Source organism: Hipposideros armiger, unplaced genomic scaffold (genome assembly GCF_001890085.2).
Source record: "Hipposideros armiger isolate ML-2016 unplaced genomic scaffold, ASM189008v1 scaffold_131, whole genome shotgun sequence".
NCBI classification, from domain to species: domain Eukaryota; kingdom Metazoa; phylum Chordata; class Mammalia; order Chiroptera; family Hipposideridae; genus Hipposideros; species Hipposideros armiger.
The window spans coordinates 1,019,356-1,026,325 of record NW_017731481.1 but is presented as its reverse complement, the minus strand read 5'-3'; positions in this window follow the sequence as shown (position 1 = coordinate 1,026,325).

Sequence of the window (6,970 nt, the reverse complement as noted above, 5' to 3'; positions counted from 1 at the left end):
CCCCTCCACTGCCAGCCTCCTACAAGGAACTCAGGCCATGGGGGAGTGGGGTGAGTCACAATGACCCGTGTCTCACTGCCTCCTTCCTCTTATTTCCTAGAGCTATTGCTGATGAAACAAGCTGGAATATTTCTCACTGGACCTGAGCCCTGATAGGGTCATGCATTTTTTTGTTTGTTACTAGTAAATGTGTGGAATATGTCAAAATTGCTTTTAGGCTTGAATTGGTGTATTGGTGAAACCCCAACATAGACCATTATCTCAACCTCTTTACCCCTTACTCTTTCTTCTTTATTTCAAGAACATCCAAATTTGAAAGTTTTGTGGAGAGAATAAATGAGTGCTCCCCCTCCCCCCAACCCTTCCCCTTTCCCCATTCCCACCCTGACGTATACATTCCTCATGTATGGGTAGTGGCATCAAACCATTCGATTGAATTGATTTGGAAGAGCTGGAAAGTCTTGACTGGCTAAGATGAGTTGCTCCCAACATACCTGGCCACAAAATCAGAAAGTCAGGTGGGCTCAAGGTAATACTTGTAGAAACAAGATTTAACAAAATGAGTGCTTTAAATCTGAAATTGTTATGTTTATTTGTTTACGACTATCTACATGGGACTGTAACTCCTTGAGTCCGGCCTTATTGGTCTTTTTGTTACTGTATCTTCAGGATCTGACTCAGGGCCAGCCTCATAGCAACAGTGATGACCGGCATGTATTCAGTGCTTAGCTAGGTGCCAGGCGCTGTGGTAACAGTTTTATCCTTACTGCATCCTATAGTCTTCCCACCAACTCAGTGAAGTGTCTGTTGTTATTCTCTTTTTACAGAGGGCATTGAGAGCTGAAGTAACTTGCCCAAAGTCACACAGCCAGTAGGTAGTGGGAGGATTCAAATGTAGGCAAGGACTTAAATATTACATAAAACTGCCCCTGAGTGGGAGGAATTGAATCCTTACTTGTTGAAAGAATGAACAATGAACATTTTGTGGGAGAGCTGACGACATGGAGGACAATGGAAAGGAATTAGTAAGGAAGCTACAAAGATCCTCCACACAGCTGAACGTTAGGACTCAGCTCTCATGCAGGGTGACCTAGGCGATCTAGCATCTGTGACCGCAGCGTCCTCCTGCTGAGGAACAGACTTGCTGACTATTTTGTCAGATTGAGTTTGGCCGATAGGACCTAGAGAAGAGGCCTGGACTCTCCACTGCTGTCAACAGAGTTGGATATTGTATTAGTTGAATTTAGAAATGTACAAAATGCTTTTCTCTTTATTGGGGTAAAAAGACCGGAGGGCTGAGAATATTCTCGAGGGTTTTTATGTTGTAGTACCTAGAATTGTACAAAGGACCTGTTATGGGCTGAATTGTGTACCCAAAAGACAAGTTAAGGTCCTAATCCTCATACCTGTGAAGGTGAAATAGTCTTTGCAGATGCAGTGAAGTTAAGATGAGATAACTAGGGTGGGTCCTAATCCAACACAATTGGTGTCCTTGTAAGATGAGGATGGGAGAGACACACAGAGAGAGACGACTGCTGTGTGAAGATGGAGGCAGAATGTGGAATTATGTTGCCACAAGCCAAGGAATACCTGGGGTCCCTTGGGAAGCTGGCAGAGCCAAGGAAGGACCCACACCTCAGGCTATGGAGAGAGCATGTCCCTGTTGACACCTTGAGGTCAGACTTCTAGCTGCCAGACCTGTGAGAGAATAAATTTATGTTGTAAACCACTCAGTTTATAGTACTTCATTACAGCAGTCCTAGGAAACTAATACGGGACATAATATTATTTTTCATTCTAGCATCATCATAATGCCTAATGATAATTTTGCCTCTCACTCCTTGTCGTCCTTCCCTCACTTGCGCAGGGACGCACAGGGGGCTCAGAAGTGCCTCACCTGTCTACACCATTCTCAACTGGATAGCTTTGATAATTTAGTGAAATCCTTGAAGGGACTTCCCTATGTTCGAATGCTGGCTCTAATCCTGGCTAGCCGTGTGAGTTTGCTTATTGAAACTTCTAAACGGGAAAATACGACTAGTAGCATTTATAGAGTACTTCCTGGGTGCAGGCTTTACAAGGATTTTCTCTAATTCTTATCACCATACTGTAAGTTAGTTAACATGAACTCAAACATCAAAGGTATCTGCTGGGGAGAGAGGGACTGACCCAGGAGTCAGGTCATGTTCTGACTGGCTCTGAAGCCAGCGTCCACACCATGCTGACACTTTGGGCAACAGTGAGGAGGGAGAGGATAGACATGGCACAGAGGAGTTAATGTTTTGGTACTGCTGCAGTGGTATGGTGGGTCTAGCTTGTCCTGGGTTGGAAGAGCTGAAGGTTAAATTTTCAGGATTTTTGCAAGCAGGCAGATGCCATTAGTAGCTTGAAATTGGCCACAGTGAGAGCACTTACACCACAGGAATTGGCAAGTGCTACAAATCAGAGGTCCCATCTCCCCCACCATTCAGTTCACTAGAAAACGACTTGACTAGAGAAAGAGAAAGAAAGCTAAGAAAAGGTACCCCTGAGCCTTCCGCTTGAGATTCGCTAAAAAGGACTGATAGGATCTAGAAACTTTTCTAAAGTATTGGGGGAGTGGAGGATGAAGTCATACAACAAAAGTTATCCAATTCTGTGGGTTCTGGAAGGGTTCCCTGGGAGATGGGGAACAATTCACTGAATGGAAAAAGAAAGTCATCAATGTTGCTACCTCTCACCCCTAAATGATAGCTACAGTACAGGGAAAAGGGGGCCACTGTCCAAACTCGTTAAATAAACACTCTGGGCCTCAGTTCTTAATCTGTAAAAAAGAGGGACAACAGACCAGTGATTCCCCAGCTTGCCCCATCATAAATTGCCCATGGAGCTGTAAAAAAAATCCCTATGTGCACCCCAAATCTGCTCTGGCTACCACTTCCTGGGGCAGACACTTACTGGCTCATGACCCCCCTTTTCTGAGCCTGGACCTTTGGCAGCCATGTCTGTACTAAGTGTCCCTGCCCTGCCGTGACTAATTGATTGAGCCATGGCCAGGACACTAGCTGGCCCACTCACATTTCTGTCTCCCAGAAATTTGGAATTTTGAGCTGAGATCCACTGACATCAGGCATTACTGTCAATGAGTTGGATCAATGGCAGCACTCAAGAGCTGTGTTGCCCAATACAGCAGCCATATGTGGCTGTTGGGCATCTGAAACGTGGCTGGTGCAAATCGAGATGGTCTATGGGTGTAAAGTACACACTGGATTTCAAAGACTTAATACAAAAAAAAGATTTCACATGTCTTAGTAATAATTCCTTGACTTTATGTTGAAATAATATTTTAGATATACCAAGTTAAATAACATATATTATTAAAATGAATTCCTTTTGTCTTTTTTTACTTTTTTACAAGTGGCTACTAGAAAATTTGAAATTACATATGTGGTTGGAATTTTATTTCCTTTGGACAAAAACTGCTCCAGAGGGAAGGTCCATGGGGCCTATGGGGCTGGGTGGCTCCTAGCTTCTGCAGGTCTGGGTTATTCAGCTGTCTTTTCTTCCTGGAGCCAGCCCAAGTTTCTTCCATCCTGTTCTCTTTTTGGTTTACACTATCCCAAGTAGTTTGAATTATTTGTAACGAAAGAGACTTTAATAGACCAATTGAACTAAAATCTCCTTGGGGAGATGTTTAGATGATTCTGTGGCTCTGCCAGAGAACCCTTCCAGTGTTCCCAATGGGTCAAGTTCGGCACAATCTGAAATGATGAGATCACCTGGACTGCATCATTCCTGCCCCTGCACTCTGTCTCATGGGACCTTTAGCTTTGGCCACAAGAACTGGATTTGGACTAGGAGGTTCTGCTGGTCAGGAAGCACAGCTGAGCTCCCCAAGGTGTCTGGTTCAAACTGAGGCTGTACTTAGGAAATGGATTATATCACCAGAGCCTGGAGTTCAGAATAGTAACAGCTTTGTTGGACTCTCCCTGAACCTATAGGAAATCAAGGTTTGAAACAAGAGCAATTTCACAAAGCGTGCACCATGGTTGCTCCCTTCCTCCTCTGCCCCTTTCCACTCCCCATCTGGCACGGCGGCTCACCCTTCTGCATGGCGATTGGGTGTTTTGTGTCTCTGCACCCAGCCTGCGAACTCTCACTTTGGAAATGTGGTTTTCCTAAGACATTTCAGTTGTTCCAAGGTGTGAGGTAAAGCTCCCACAAAAACCTGTCAAGGGCTGGCTTTGGAGTGGAATGCTCAAGGTTAACTCACTGGGGTGAACAAGAATCGTATGCCAGATTCCAAGTAATTATTCCTTTAGGAACTGCCTGCTCCAAGCACTTTAATGAAAAATGATAGAAAGGGTTATTGACCTTCAAGATATTCAATTCCACCATGGAACAAAGCATCTGTAGTGGATCCGGCTGGGGAAGATTACATCTGCCCCACCATAGAGATGTTGCAATAGTTTATCTTCAAAATAAGCAAAGAAAATGTGGCTAATGAATTCTTAAAGAATGGTATGTGTAGATGGGATTGAAAACTGCCTTCAGCAATTTTTCATCTTCATTGTAATGGGAGTCCCTCAGAAACAAGTTAGAGATCACATGTAAATTTGACTGCACTTACCACATTTTTGGGAAGACTAAGAATGAGATGATAAATGAAGACATTGCAAATTTAATAATTTGAGAGAGAAACGCTTATTAAAATACAAAAAAAAGAGCTGCATATGCCATATTCACAGGAACTATGCGGTTTAATAAAGTAAAATGAGCCTCCAATGTGTTCCATATGGCTCTGTGTTAGTGGAAGACAAATGTGGGTAAGACATGGCCCCTACCCTCTGGGAGCTTGCAATCAAATTGATTGCTGAAACAAGACTTAACTGTGGAGAAGCTGCATCACAGCGCCTGCCCAATGGCCTCAGTCAGGGAAAACGAAGCAGTCTGATGGTTAACTGGGAAGTGGGTGCTGTGTGCAGGGGGAACAGGAACCAGTTTCCAGGAAGTTTTTGTTGTTGTTATTAATTTTTCTAAGGCAGTTAATAGCTAAATTCCTGACCTCTGCCCTCCACCTCCATCGCATTGCTTTCCCACTTCCTCCCTTCTCAGAGGTAACTACCACACTGTACTAGGAATATATCCTCCCAGGTGAATTTTTTTTTTTTTTTTTTAGCTGAGCCATCCTGCGACTTGTTGGTAGTTCAACGGCTGCTCAGCTTGGGCCGGGACTCGAACCACTGTTGCTCAGAGCTCAAACTCTTGAGTGAGCTCTTAACCAACTGAGCCACTTGGCCAGCCCTCCCTCCAGGTGAATTTTTATGACATGTGTTTAAATAAAGAGCTGAAACAAATGTGGCAAAATGTAAATATTTGATAAATTGGGATATTGGCTATTTGGTTCTGTTTTATCATTTTTTTCTGTACTTTTTATATCCTTGAAATGTTTCATGATTTAAAAGAGTGTAAGTGAATAGTATGTACAATGTGGAACTAATAAAATGGAGATACCAAGAAAGAAAAGAAGAAGGAGGGAAGAAAGCAAGGAAGGAAGGAAAAAGAAAGGGACGAAGGAAGAAAAGAAAAAAAGAAAGGAAGAAGGAAGAACAAAAGAAAAAAAAGGAGAAAGGAAAAAAGAGAGAGAAAAGGAGAAAAAAAGAGAAGAAAGAAAGAAGAAAAAGAATCTAAGATTTCTGAGAACTCATAAAACCACAAGGTCACTTTGCAGGGACATGGTCAGGAAAGACTTTGCAAGAGGATGAAGCACGACCTGGGTCTTGAAAACTGGACAAGAGGGAGAATGATCTGAGTGGGAGGAACCCTGTTACAGAACAAATCGTCTGTAAAATGAGGAGGTTCGACTTTATAAGCTGTAAATTCTCATTCTAATCTGACAGCCTATGTTGCGTCCATTGATTCAATCCGCAAGCAATGTTTGGACACCTGCCAGGTGCAATGAATAACGCGGGACACTGGGGGCGGTTCTGGGATGGGAACATGATATGGTGGCTGCCCAATTGGAATTACCATTTTCATTTTCATCATTCATCATCCTTAAACATGAAGGATTTACTGTAACTTTTCATCTGTCTATGTGTTGTTCTGTCTATTGATTCTTACCTATTCTATTAAATTCTAAACTCCTTTAAGATGGAAAGTGTTTCTCTGTGTCCTCCACAGTGTCAAGATAAGACTGTATAAATAATTGGATATTCATTAAATACAAATTGAATGTTTAATTAACTCACTCATTTAAATAGTAATTGTGAGGGTATTATGTTCTAAAGCACAACAGGGAATACTCTTGAGAGGCAGATAAAATAATGTCTCTTTCTAATGAACTTCCGGTTTGGTAAGGAAGATAAGCTGGTATAATTTAAAGGAGGGAGTGCTAAGAACCAACAGAACAGTACTGAGAAAGGGTTATATGGGTTAATTGGCTACATAAAGTGACACATAGATGTTATTATGTCTTCTGGGGGAAGGAATGCTTAAAAATGCATGGTACCACTTGTTAAATGGTAATGTCTATCTTTTCTGCCTCTGCTTTCTTCCTGTTCCTCCATCACATATTATTTGAATTTACTTTTTAACACCAGAAGAAACAAAAATAGAAACAGACACCATCAATTTAATCTTTTATATGTTACTCCTTGTACATTTTTTGAAATTAAGGATTAGAACAGAACCAAAAAATTTAAAGTTCAATGTAGTAGTAACTTCTTAACAAGCCAGATGCTGAATTTAGATTCAATACTCATGCACTTAAGTATGTGTCTTCTAACAGTCGGAACAGCATTCTAAAAACTCAAAACAAGTCTGGTCTAATAGATGTCCCTAAGCTCATGTCCTGTGACCTTTCTGTCATTGCAATCTCTGGCTTTCCAGCTTTATGCAGAATGCCAGTATAGCTCAATGGTTGTAAGAACGATGCTGATGACAGTAATAATAGGCAACATTAATTGGAGTGCTTACCATGTGCTTACAC